The sequence below is a fragment of the Myotis nattereri genome (assembly GCF_964212035.1).
Source record: "Myotis nattereri genome assembly, chromosome: 2".
Taxonomy (NCBI): Eukaryota; Metazoa; Chordata; class Mammalia; order Chiroptera; family Vespertilionidae; genus Myotis; species Myotis nattereri.
Genome location: NC_138076.1, coordinates 168,844,963 through 168,860,054, shown reverse-complemented (window position 1 = coordinate 168,860,054; position 15,092 = coordinate 168,844,963).

The following is a 15,092-nucleotide window of genomic DNA, read 5'->3' as shown; positions in this document are numbered from 1 at the left end:
AGGAACATGCCCTTGACCAGAAGCAAACCTGGGACCTTTCAGTCTGTAGGCTAACGCTCTATCCACTGAGCCAAATGGGTTAGGGCAAGCACATGTTTATATAGTTCCTGTGTATGTGAACTTAGCAGGTGCTTTGCTAGTAACCGTGAGAAGAAAAAAATTAATCTTAAGATGTAGCAACAGTCTTCAAGAAGCTTTAGCTATGTTTTTTATATTTATTGAGCTTATTGGGGTGACATTGGCTAATAAAATTATATAGGTTTCGAGTGTACAATTCTATAATACATCGTCTGTATATTGCTTGTGTGTTCACTACCTAAAGTCAAAGCTCCTTCTGTCACCATTTATCCTCCCTTAACCCTCTTCTACCTCCAAACCTTTAGGTATTTGTAAGCAGATTGCAAGACTTAAAAGAAAGGGATACAAAAGTAAGTTGATGATAAATAAGATCTACCAATGCAGAATCTATCAGGGTCTCTACTAGGAGTAACATCAAGATCTTACCACTTTAATTTGCTAATTGTGCATGAAAGAATTAACACCACCAAAATGCTTGATAACGTGCAACCCAGGGTAGGATTGGGCTCAGGGAGCTACTTTCTAGGCACTTGGATCATAAAGCCAATGCTAAGAATAGAAACAAGAGGAAGTTCAGGTTTATCTTTGAATCAGTATCAGTCACCATCTACATAAAATTAAAATACATTTTAACAACGAAGATATTTAGCTTTTAGACTCCCCTCTATCTTTAATTCATGAGATCTCAGCACAAGTTATTTAACTATTTGCCCCTTAGTTTTCTCAGTTGTAACTGAAAAAGGGTGGACTGGCATTGAATAAAAAAAGAAAAGAAAAGAAAAGAAAACATGCTATGAATCCATCATGTTATCAATACAATTTCATACGAAATTTCTGATATTAGAATCATTCATTTCTTGTTGAACCATATTGGGGGAAATACTATCACTCTTGGAAGATGTGGTTCTTGGTAATAAAATCCTGAGCAGAGAAAGAAACAAAAAAATACTTCAGAACTCATTAAATCCATAAACCCCCTTACAAATATATATATATATATGGAAAGGCTTACACAATCCGGTGTTGATGCATCATATTTGTGGAAGGCAACTTGTACTCCAAATTACAAAAGCTATCAAACACATATGGAAACTCCTTGGGAGAGTGTCATAGGCATGAGAACAACATTCACACCTGAGTTAACTACAGCAAAGCAATTAAAAAGGGACTTTAAAATTAATATAATAAAAAGATTCAAAACAATAAATAGCATCTTTAGAATAGAAGACCAGGCTGGTTTTTTAAAAAGCCAAGAGAGAATTCTAAAAATAAAAAACATAGTCATTGAAATAAAGAAAATTCCACTGAAGGTAGAGTAATGAAACTGGAAGATAGATTTGTGGGAATCACTCAAGTTATATCACAAGGAGATAAAGAAAAATATGACGTTAAGAGACATGGGGGGGAAACAAGAATAAGAAGTTTAAACACACTGTAATAGTTATTCTAGTAGGAGAGAATTGTGAGACTAGGGAGTCACAAAATAGAAAGACATGATGGTAGAGAATTGTCTGGAACTGGAAAAAAGATGGCAGTTCTTAGGGTTTCAAAAAAGTGCATAGTACTTCAAGCAGGAGGAGTGAAAATGAATATATTCATTAATATGAGGTAGTTCAAGACGTCAAAGGTATAGAGAAACATCTTCAAAACCACCCAGAAGAATAAAAGTGAGAGGGTTGGAACATTCAGCACCACACCCTCAACCTCCTGGGTGCGGGAAGGGGCTGAAGGTTGAGTTAATCACTAGTGGTCCATGATTTGATCATGCCTAAGTAATGAAGTCTCCATAAAAATCTTAACAGAATTGTTGCGAGGGTGGTACACCAGGAGAGAGTGTGGAAGCTTACACCTTTTCCCCATGCCTTCTCCTATGCATTTCTGCCATCCAGCTGTTCCTGAGTTCTATCTTTTTATAATAAACCAGTAATCTAGTAAGTAAACTGCTTTCCGGAGTTTCTGTAAGCAACTCTAGCAAATTATTCCATTCAATTTACTTTGTCAGAAGTACAGGATGTCTGGACTTGCCATATCATCTGACGTAGGGGCAGCCTTGTGGAACTGAGCCCTTAACCTGGGGATCTGACAGTAACGCCTAGTAGATAGTATCAGATTTGAATTGAATTGTAGGATATCCAGCTGGTGTTGAAGAATTGGTGAGTGTGGGAAAACACACACACACACACACACACACATACACACACACATACACACACATACACACACACACACTTAGTATCAGACGGGAGTATTGAGAATAGAGTAGATAAACATTATTTACTTTTAGCCTGTATCCATTTTATTTTTCAACTTGTCCACTAATTAGTCAATCATATTTTAACTTCTAATAATGTGTTCCTCTCCCATTCCTCTTTTTTCGTATTACCTTTGTTGTTTGTTTTCAGATGTAATTATTTTCTTAACTCTTTCTCAGAATATTGATTGGAAGTTTTCAAGGGTTCCTTTTGTTCCTTAAATTATGTATTTTTTCTCTGGAGTTAGTTATTCTGCTCGTTCATTCTTGGCTCTTCTCTTTCATGCTGCTGGTTTTCCTTACAGTCTTAGCAATCCTCAGTTGTTTAGTCATATTTACGAATGGAGAGTATATTGGCTAACTTCGACAGCTAGTTCTCAGGGTTGCTCTGATGTCTTGCAGGCCTGTCACTGATGGCTTGCTCTCTTGGAGGGCCTGTCTGAGTGCCCTCAGAGAAGCCCACACCCAGACACAGCTGGCCCTCTGGGACAGAGAGGTTCCTCTGGGAGCAAAATGCTGCGATGTATTTTCTCTTGGCGTAGCTTCCAGTCCTGCTTGTTACCCATCTTTGTCTGCTGTGGTGGCCCTTAGACCTATTCTAGAGTCCATCTTCAGATTTTCTTTACAACCAGCCTTATCCGATGGGCACCAGTGGCAGCCCAAACTGACCAAGATGTCCAAACTGAGCTTGCTTGGTGAATACTGGTCACTGGTTGCCTGCGGTCCAATCCTCCTCTTTGTACATATTGACTTAACTTGAACTGCTACCAGGCTCCCACGGTCCCTCCCACTCCATACCCTGGTTTACCCTGGTTTTTTCTTTCATAGATTTCCCAGCCCTATCTGCTTTCTGGCTCCTAGGAAGTCTTCAAATTTTCAGTTTGTTAATAACACAGCTGTTATTTTTCAGAGCTTTTGTTTTGTTTTTCTTTTTAAAAGTATCATTTTGTTTGAAGTTTCACTGCTTGAATTCCTCAAGGCTAGGCCCTGAGCCCCCTTCTTCCAATCCACTCCTAAGATTTTATACACCAAGGATTCCTCAAGGTCATCTTCAGCCCAGGCCTCTACTCTTGTCTCTAGTTCCATGTGTCCTGTGGCCTAACTGATGTATACACTTGCATATCTCAAAGGTAGTTTAAATTCCATGTGTCCAAAATCTAACTGGTGCCAGTTTCCTCTCCTTCCAATGTTTCCTATCCAAAGAATATTGTCACCCCTTATCCAGCTACTCAAACCAAGAAATGTCAGTCTTCCATTATAATGTTTTCTTTCTCCCCCTTGGCATCCAGTCCTTTACAAAGTCTGATTGACTTTACAAATAACTAAAGTATATCTTAAATTAGTCTACTTGAATTCCTTCCACCATCACTCTTGGCCGGTACTATTTTTGTCCTTATTCCCATTTTACAGATGAGGTAATGGAGTCACAGAGAGATTAAGTAGCCTGCATGCTCTGCCACCTCTGGACTGCTTGCTATCTCTGCTACAGAGAACTCAAGCCCACATGGGGAATAGAAACTCTGGTTTTGATGATAAAAGTGGGTATAAATCCTCGCCAAATTAGCTAACTTCTTACTTGTGTCTTTCCACATGTAAAATGAGGAAAATACCATTTACCACGAAGCAGTACCATGAAGGTTTAAATTATACTATGCATGTCAACGTTTGGTGTGTAGTGGGCCCTTAATAAATTTAAATCCCTTTTCCCTCTTCCAATAATCAGTATTTTATACCCATATCTACACATGCATATAAGTATACCTTAGGCAATTACAAAAGAGAACTTTATAGTTCTCAGAAGTCTGCAAACATTGTAGGAAAGGTAGGTACCCTTCACAAATAAGGAAATTGAGACTAAACTTAAAGCTACTTTTCCATATCTAAAATACTTATTCCACTCCCTGTTGAGGTGATATAACATGATGTTATGACCCTTGTAGTATATTAAGACCTGGGCCCCTCAACCTAATTTTGGCCCCAGTCAAGAGACATCTTCTCACAAAAGTTGGAACACTTTTGCAGAGCTCACATATTTAGCTCTGAAGATTCTATTACTGATCTATTTTAAGGGAACAAAAGCTAAAAGCAAAATTTAAAAAAATTGAACATTATGAGAAACTAGATATTCTGAACCATTTGCCTACAGCACAAAGTACATGCTTTGAAGCATTTACACTACATCATAATGGCTAAAATTTATTTTCATGATTAATTACACTATTCTGCTTCAATGCAGAAGTATTTTGCAGGTGGCATTTATTCATTCATTCAACAAATATTGAGAATGAAACATGAGCCAGAAACTGGATTTTCCCATTCCACCTCAGGACCTTTTAACATTCTGTCCCCCCTGCCTGGGATGCTCTTCTGAACCCAGGTTTCTCCCAGAGTTAATTTAAAAAACCTGAAAATCTTTAAATGTCATGTGGTCACAGAGGCCCCACATGAAATCTAACTCCCCTGTTACATGTTCACACAGCATGTTCTCCTCTGCCTCAGAGTACTTGTCACATTTTGCACCTACATGTTTAGTTGTGCTTGTTTGATAAAAAAAAACACAAAAAAAACCAAAACAAAACTGTTTCTTCCAGTAGGCAGAAAGCTTCATGAAGACGGAAACGATGTCCAGTTTGTAGACTCTACATATTCCCAACATCTACCACGTTGCCTGGTGTTATATTCTACTGAGACCAATGCACCTTTATATGATTTCCTTTGTAGATACAAGTATGCATGGGTTAATATTTCAAAGTGAAATGGAAAGTGTTCCTCTGGTTACCAGAAGAATAGCTTTGTTGCACAATGAATATTCAAAATTATTCTAAAAGAAAAATCAAATTTGATTTGACGGAACTTTGTGTAGTCTAGCCTTTCTTTCTGATGAGGTTGTTATTCTGTGATACAAAGATGTTTTGCAGAACATATTCCAGTGCAGAATTATTGCTTCAGTTCACTCATTCACGAAGATGCAAAATCAAAACTTGAAAAAAAAGTATTTAGAATATTATCAGCATTAGAAGATCTTGTTTCATGACATTTATTAAGAGATGTCTAAATATTCCAACTAGCTAATTCCTTATATCCAACTTCTTGTTTTTTAAACACTATACTATCCTGTTCTTTGAAAATGTACCTAAGAAACTCAGTATAGAAGATTCTCAAAAAAGCAAATTTCTCTAATTTTTACTTATGTTGTTCAAAGAAGAACATCAACAACCTGGAAGCAAAACTGTCCTTGAGTCAAGAGACAAAAGTTATGACCTTCCCTAGTTACTGCAAACATTTATTTTGCCTGATAAGTGAGAGTGAGAAGGGAGCTAACATGGTCAGAGCATTTCCCACCATCCCTATCTGTTCTGTCTTTCATGCCAACCAGCTCTGACGAATCTACTCTGAAATCTAGATTAAGGTAGCAGATAGCCTCACATGCCATGTACCCTTTGGTTGAGCAAACAGGGTGTAGCTGGTCATGCAACTTCTAAAAGCCAACTATGTTGGATCCAAGGAACTGATTTAAATCCACATACAAAATGTATCTGAGATCTATGAACATAGCTTTGGCAATGAAATCAATCTAATATCATTTTTTATTAAATTCTCTTAAACAACCTTCCAAACAATACTGTTCGAGTCGCACATTGGTAATCAGATAGCTTCTTAGTCTCTGGCATGATTTCTCACAGAAATTAACTTCCAGAGAAACATTCACTACAGTCGGTCTGAGGTACATCTTAGAAGGAATGACGGCCAGTAACAGCAGAACTGTGTTTACTTGACTACTCCCTATTGCGAGTGCTAATATTATAGCATTTTCATTCCTTTCCTCTACTTAGACACAGCTTAGAAATAATATCTAGGGAGAACTAGAGAAGTTAAAATAACCCCATAGTGAGGTCTTTTCTCTTTGCTAAGAATATTACATGCTTGCTAATATAAGATTTAAAGCAACCTATGAAGAGGTATAAAGGACTCTTCATAAAATCTGAATATGTTATTTTGCTTACGAACTTTCTAGCTCTGCTCTTCAGAAACATGGATTCTCTTGTCATCTTAAACATGAAGAAACATCTTAAATTCCTGCTTAATTGTAGTTCCTATTACCCCAAACAGTAGTTTCCATAAATGTACAGGGATATGTAGCATATATGATATTAACATAGTGACCTCTTTATGCTATACATGCTAATGCATGATATTTAATAACTTATAATGAATTGTGGGTACAGTAAATTCCAAAATGTGTACATTGTATATAATTGACAGTGAGCCACCCCTAGAGGTACTTTTTCTTTATGAAAATAAATTAAATAACATGGTTAAAGAAAACTCAAGAGTTTAGCCCCAATACTACATGTCTCAGTACTTAAACATTGAAGTGTTTATACTTCTTAAAAATATAAATAGAAAGACTGTCAAGAAAAAAAACAAAACATTATTGAAATATAAATCTGAATGACTAGAAGAGGTTGACCTGTAAAATAAATGCCAATTTTTTCTAGAACACACACCTAAATTTCTTTAGTTTGTCAAAAATAAAACTCTCAACCAACTGTCCATGAATATGATCTATGTCATCAGTCAAATTAAATTTTCACTAACTTATAAAGCACTGTTCATCTTATCACCTGGGCATTTAATAAAAACCATCACCATATGCTCCAAATGCAAGGATACCCACTGCAAGATGCCCCAAATGCAAGGATACCCACATCCCCTGAGAATCCTCCCCCTGTCTAATTAATAAATGTGAATATAGCTCTATTTTTAGATAATTAATTTCAGTCCTTCACAATCTAAAGCTGTGCTTCTATTCTATTCAATTTATCCATTTCCTCCAGTAAATAGCTCTAAAAATACTATATTAAAATGATCACACAAGAAGACAAGGTGAGACACACTCTCTCTTTTATACTTAACAGTGACACAGCCCAAACCTTTAGCCTTTCCCATCTGCTGCATGTGATGTTCCTTCTCGGTTACTCTTTTTGTTTTTCAAGATAAAATCTTCAATGTTATAAATTGAGAACATATTTTTAAAACTTTATATTTTTCCTAAAACAAATTATGTTAACCCTTCACTTTATTCAGTGATTAACCAAAATATGTAAATAGCTAAGCCTTTCTACCGCTGGGTTTGGGCTGTTTTCCTTTCCTAGTATCCACTGTCCTGATTTTATGCTCAAACCTAAAATTATCTGTGAAAGAAAACTGCAATCAGAATCCGAGTAAATAATTCCAATGTCTGACATTATATTAAATTGGTCCTTTTTTTCATATTGAGAAAAAAGCGACCCAAATAGTATTTTTAAACTTTTAAGTTTGTAGTAAACAATAAACACTATAAAAAGAAGAAAGGCAGCATTATTTCAACACTGCATATATTCATGTAAAAACAGCTTTACCTTAATTATTCATCCAGTCCTGGGCAGTCTTTCCAGAATTGTTTGGAATGCAGAATCCTGAAACAGAGTTGACTTATATGAACCTTTGGGCATCTAGACAATGATTTAAAGACCAGAGGGCGTAAAGGAGACAAGCCAATCACCACCACCACCTTGCCCCAACACCTCCCTCTGTCCAACTTGCGTCAGTTCTTTTTTAAAAAAAAAGAAAAGCTAAATCAGTTTACTGTTTTTCATTTGGATTAAACATCAGTTACACCAATTTCTATTTGCTTTTAGGATTTTTGGCTTTTATTCAACAAAATACCCATTTACTAAAAGTTCTACCTTGATCGGTGTCATTCTGTATCAAGATTCTGTACTCTGGTTGACTGGTAAATCTAGCAATGTTAATTTTTCAAAAGGTTTGTGAACTGAAGTCAAAGTAAAACAACACACTAATTATAGTTGTGGAGTTAGACTGTTAAATGAAATATTATAATCCGAATACACAGAAAAAATTAATTACACAGCAGAAGAATTGTTTTCTTTTGAATGGTTGACTTATTTAGAGAAAATGTAGTAGAATGACAGACACTTCCAATTCACACCAAATCACTCAAGGTGCCCTGAGGTTGGAAGTAAGCCCTGTCACTGCTGCTACCATTCCAAAGGAAGTGTGCTGAGTAAGCAAAACTCTACTTGGAGTTTTTAAAGAATTTTTTAACAGACATTTTTTAAAAAAACTACTTAGCTTTCCACCTATCAGAGAAAGAATTAAAATGTGTTGGCAAGTAATTTATTCTGTTATGAAAAAGGATCAAATAGACTTGGTCTGAAAGTAAAGTGAGAAAAACGTATTAGAAATCATCTGTGCCCTGGCCAGTGTGCTAAGTGGTTAGAGTGTCGGTCCACACATAGACCAAGGGGTTGTGAGTTCAACTCCCAGCGAAGGGCAGGTACCTGCTTTGTAGTTTCAATCCAGGCCCTGGTTGGGGCGAGTGCAGGAGACAACCAATCAATTCGTCTCTCTCACATTGATGTTTCTTTCTCTCTCTCTCCTCCCTCCTTCCCTTCCACTCACTCTAAAAAAAAGCGATGGAAAAAATATCCTCAGGTGAGGATTAACAACAAAACAACACCCCCAAATCATCCAGAATTAAGAAAGTTTTATGATAAAAATTTTGCCTTTTCAATATATCTTTATACTGTATGTTGAAAAATGTTATATTTTTTCAATTTTAAAAATTGAAAATATATAGAATGAAAATCAATTTTTATAACATGAATGAACAATCTGATAAGCTGTTAGAAGAAATGCTACATTACAAGAGTTGTATTAATCCCCTGTTTCTAGAAAAAATCAACTAAACATTGTTCTTAGAGCAAGAAATTATTAAGTTAATGCAAGATATTAAACAGTAAACAAAATGCCCAGTACCCATTTCTCTTTTCCTTATCAAGTGTGCCCATTTGGTCTTAAGTTTTATATATTTCCTTTTATTTGTCTTTTAGTTAACTTGTTCTTTATTTTTCAGAGTTATCCTGTAGTTTTGTTCTTTATCAGATGAAAAGTATTATGGTCTAGGGAAAAATAATAACAAATATCCTATTTTAATATATAGGAAATTTGAAGAATATTTCTTTTCAAATAATTTTTGTCATTTAACTGTGATCTTTTCAACTTAAAATGTCCTTCTGTTTGCAAAGTTACCAGATGAGTATACGATTAATCAAGCACAGTCCTGAAATAATTGTTAGAAAATTAAATACTTTTATCCTAGTAAAATCCCACTTGATAGTGGATCGACTGAAAAAGAATGAATGTACTACAAAATGTGAATTTCATACTATAATACCCTCATATAAAATAGGATGGAGATAAATGTATATATACCTCAAATTTTACCTCTTTAAAGTTTTAAATTCCTTGTAATTCTGATCTTCTTCAAGTGTACTAAATAATTATAGTAAGTTGGCATGTTGGATTAAAATAAAAAGCACACAAAGGGATTTCTACTTCTTTTGAACCTACTCTAATTGCAAAATTTTTATCATAAAACTTGCCTAATTCTGACTCAAAAATTGAATATACACATGAAAACTATCTTGACAAAAGTTAGCTCAATTAAAATAGCTCAGGAACTTGTTTATTTAGATATGCCAAAATTAATGAAGAAAGGTATGGTCTTGACAAAACTCACAGTAATTTTCCTTCCATAAGGAAAACACAAGCTAAAACATTATAGTTTAATGTTCTGAATATTTCTTAAAATTATACCATAATGTAATTTCATATACATTTGGTAATAGGTGTATGCTCTTTTGATACTTAAAACATGGCAAATGTAGAAAGAGGTAATGGACCAGAATACGTCCATTACAAAATGAAAAATACGTCAGTAGTGAACAAAGAAGGAAGTCTGAGCAATGAGATGACAACACTTTAACTGATCCTTCATATAAGGCATTCATGTAAGTGCCACCAAGAATAGGTATATGAGACTTGGTCCAGAGAGGGGCACAGTAGGTTGTAGGGGGTAAGAGATATACACATACAGGGATAGCTGGCTTTTCAAACTATAACAATTAATGTTAGTAGAATTGCACAATATGCCCAGGACTCGAAAAGAGTCCCCAGGGGCTGAGGCCATTCACAAAGCCTTCAGGGAGACCATGTACCTTGAGGAGGGCCTTAAAGTCCAGGTGAAATTCCGATAGGCAGAGAGGAAAGAGAGAGGCATCCTGGGTGAAAAATGCAGATATGCTAAAAAGATATTCTGGCAACAAAGAGAACCAGTCTGGCTGCAGTGGAGACTTTCTGGACCAAAACAGAACCAAATGGAATCATCCAGACCATAAAAGGCATTAAGTCCAGGAAACCCAGGTGTTTAGTCATGAGGATCTCTTCTTGAAAGCTTCTAGGGGAAATCAGCAGGGAAGGAGTGCAAGTGGGATGATGGGTTCGAGACGAAGGCCGGGATAAGGAGGACAGTGAGGAGGTTGACTGATGGTTGGCCTTGGCAATGTTTGCCTGTCTGAGAACGACGGGCCGAGGAAAAGGCACATGGAAAGAATTTTAATTGGGGTCAAAGGTCGTTTGATTCTTTCTTGTAGTACTGTTTCTGTTTATCACTCTCACTAGCCAGCAATACTAGTACATGCTATAAAAACTTCTATGTAATCATTCAATGAGAAACAGAAACTTGCAATAAGACCTTCATTTTTATTGACATAGAGAAAGAGAATATATGGTATGATTCCTGCACTTCATCACCCCATTCCTCTGTCTGTGGCTGTCGTTTTCACATAGTCCAGAGAAGGTCCTAGAAGGTATATTCCAATATACTATCTATTGAATGTACAAAATTGTTTGCTCAAAATAAACAAAGTGATTCAGATCATAATTATGCCCATATTTAAAAATTACTAATCATCTTTGTTTAAAATTTCTACCTTCAATGATGTCCTCAAAGAGAACATGCCAGCTGGACCAAGTCAAAATGAGTCAACAATTAAAAAAAAAATCCCTTAGCCAGACCATCATGGCATTTTGCAATGACACAGGGAAAGATAACCTCTTGTTCTAATGATGAGTGTACCCAAATTTCTAATTTTAGTCACAGGACAAAATAATACTTGGAAATAGAATCTAGTTATAGGCAAATTAGAAGAAAACAGGTAGAAATAGTGATAACTAAGAAACCAAATTCCCTAATTTTTAGAAATCTCATATTCCCTTTGTACCTGCATTCACTTGCTTTTTTATTTATTTTTTTGTTCCCACTTCAAATACCCGTTAGGTCACCTTCCTTTTTTCTCCTTTCTGTTTCTTTTTAACCTTTCTATACTACCCTGCTTTTATTATGCCTTATTCTCCAAGAAGAGTTAGTTACCTTTTATCATGTTCAGCCTTCAGATTTATAAACTCAGAATCTAATGAAGTAAATCAAGTTCCAAGAGTATATGTCTGTCTTCATCCTATAGCCTATTAGTGCTTCCCAATATAAAAAACACTTACATTGATCCAACTGTTTTTATAGTATTACTAGAGGCCCAGTGCATGAAAATTTGTTCACGGGGGGAGAGGGGGTCCCTCAGCCCGGCCTGCCCCCTCTCACAGTCCAGGAGACCTCAGGGGATGTCCTCCTGATGTCTCTGTGGGAGGCGACCGGGCTGATCAGGGGAAGGCGTCACCCCCATCACCCTGCTGCTGCTGCCACTGCCAGCCACGGCAGCTGTGAGGTCTGAGCCCCGGGCCTCGCAGCTGCCTGAGCCCATGGCTGCCATGAGCTCAGGCCTCGCAGCCGCTGTGGCTTTGTCCGGATGGACGCCTGGAAGACGTCTGCCCAAATTAGCATATTATCCTTTTATTAGTATAGATAGGTAAATGTCTATCTGACCTACCAAGTTACTCCTAAAATTGGAAGACACTAGCACAACTGCAATTAAGAACAATATTTTGATGATTCCTTGTTATCCTAGGATTTACCCTCTGGCCTTTTGGGTTTCAGACTTACAGTGATGAAGAGAATTTGTGATCTCTTTTAATGACCTACTTTGGCACTCCAAATCCTTTATTTTATCCCTCTTAATATGGATATGGGCAAAAAGGACTAGGAGGAAGAGGAGGAGGAGGAGGAGAAAATCCATACAGAAATATTACAGAAATCTTCCCAAATCATTCAAATAGCAGAATCCCATGTTATTCTGAAAGTGAATTGAGTACTTACATACTTGTGTTACTATATGATTTTCAGAGTGATAAAAGCTTAGTATGCTAAGAGGTATCTCTCTTCATGATTATGTAGGTATTAACCTCAACTACTTACATAACAAAAAATCCAGACCTGGCCAGTGTGGTTAGAGTGTCAGCTCACACACCAAAAGGTCACAGGTTCTATTCCTGGCCAAGGGCACATACCTGGGTTGCAGGTTCAAACCCCAGGGCCCAGGTCCAGCCTAGTGCAAGAGGCAATGTGTCTCTCTCACCTAGATGTCTCTCTCTCTCTCTCTCTCTCTCTCTCTCTCTCTCTCTCTCTCTCCCTCTCCCTCTCCCTCTCCCTCTCCCTCTCCCTCTCCCTCTCTCCCTCCCTCCCTCCCACTCTTTTTAAAAATCCATGGGGGGAAAATCCAAAACAGGGTTGCTAAGCTGTAGTACATTTTCAATGTTCTTACATAACAAAACAACACCTTAACACACTTATACTACAAATGACTTTATGAATAACCTCATTTGATGATACTTTCAAAAAGTCTAAACTTGGGACCTTCCTGAATATGAGGCTCCAAAGGGGTTCCCTGCCCAGGCCCCTTGGGAGAGGCTCTGCTTTTCTGTTCTGTAAACTTCCCTAAGAGAAAGTGATGACCCAGGGGTGCTGAGGACATTGCAAGGTTGATGGCATCCCATCCCTGTAGCCCAGCCCACACCACCTTTACAGTTATACAATGGTGCATTTGGGAAATGTTTGGATAGGCAACTGCTATGTTGCACAATTAGCAAACAAGTTTGGTGCAGGTTGACAAACTTACTGACTTTGCCACAGACCTAAATAGAAAATTTCTTTTAGCCTCAGCTGACAAACAAAACAGCTCATGTTGTTGATGATACTCTGCTCTCTGCCTTTCCCTTTTCAAGCAACTCAAATCCTTCTGGTCAATTCCATTTCTTGATCCCACAACGAAAGGATGGAGAGGAATGAGTATCACAAGTTCATGCCCAACTTCTGCCTAAGCAGATAGTTCCTGGTGAAGAAGGAAAACAAGGTCTGTAAGCCTCATGGCTGAAGTAATGTACTGATTCTAAACGCTAAATTAGAGCTTTTAGAAGCTTGCTTTAAAGAATGATTCCTACCATTTAAAATGCCTGCTTGAGCCCTGGCTGGTTTTGCTCAGTGGATAGAGCGTTGGACTGCAGACTGAAGGGTCCCGGGTTCGATTCCAGTCAAGGGCACATGCCTTGGTTGCGGGCTCGATACCCGGTTGGGGGTGTGCAGGAGGCAGCCAATCAATGATTCTCTCTCATCATTGATGTTTCTAGCTCTCTCTCCCTCTCCCTTCTTCTCTGAAATCAATAAAAATATATTTTTAAAAAATGTTTCATTTAAAATAAAATAAAATAAAATGCCTGCTTGAGAAAATAGCACCACTAAGAGATATATAATTATAATGATAACTATAACAAAAATTCCTAAACAATCAAATCATCTTGTTGAGTTCTTCATATAAAATGCAATATTAATGCAGTGCTGGGTTGATTTAACTGCCTTACTAATTCATAATAGCAATTGATGATTTTTTAAAAAATTACCTCCTTTTGGGCCACGGCACATTCATTTCCATTGCTCTCTTTCATGTTGCTACCCATCCCTTTCCTTTAAAAACAAATTCCCGAGCAGAATGGTGTCATTGCATTCTGATTTTGTAGGTTCATCAGTGATTGTATTTTGTAAACCTGTCATCTTGCTTGAACTCGGACCCCCAACAGTATCTTGAGCTGTGACCCACTAGGCTGAGTGGGTAGACTGGGATGAGACAGGGCACAAGCGAGGGCGAAGAGCACTCAGCAGGCTCTGTAAGGGGAGGCGCTCCTAGGAGGTGATACCACAGGCCTATGCTGGGAAGGAAGCGGTGTCACTGATAATGAGTGGTCTGCTAGGCTGGCATGTTCAGTATCCTGCTCAGAATGTTGAAATAAGGAATGCATGTCGACTGTAAAGTGGTCTTCAAAGGAATTTGAGCAGAGTGAGCTATATATAATAGATAGTATATATATATTAGAGATGAACACTTCTTAATGGACTTTTTGGTGACTGCAATGAAGGATTCCTGAGTCAGGTCTCCAAATGAGGAGGTAGGTTTCCGCCTGGGGTGCTTGCCTCTCCTGCTGGTCTGTAAGCACTTCCAAGGCTGGGCCCTGCTGTAGTCAGAGCTCCGGGGCACTTTGCTACAAGCGTCAGCAGTGCCCAGCATGGCAAGGTTAACTGAGCTTGTGTTGCCTATGGGTTGCACGAGTTGGGAAGTACAATTCCTGGAGGGCTGGGGATAAAGTCGGTAGCACACTCTTTCTTTAAATATAGAAAAGCTGACTCAGAAAAAGTAAATGTCTTGACCTCATTCAGGAGGACCACAGCAGAGGGGGGATGTCTGGGCAGAGGGTATATTTAGTAGGTTTGGGATGGATCCAAGCATTCCAGACAGCCCATTTAGATTAGTGGTGAATAATATCTTTTGTCTGTTTACCTTGATTAGCATTAGGCCATGTCTGGTTCATAGTAGGTACTTTATAAACGTTGAATAATGAAAGTCTTTAATAAAGGCACCGATTCAACCTGTACCTCCAAAACAATTCTTTAGAACTTATTTAAGGGTTTCAACAAGAA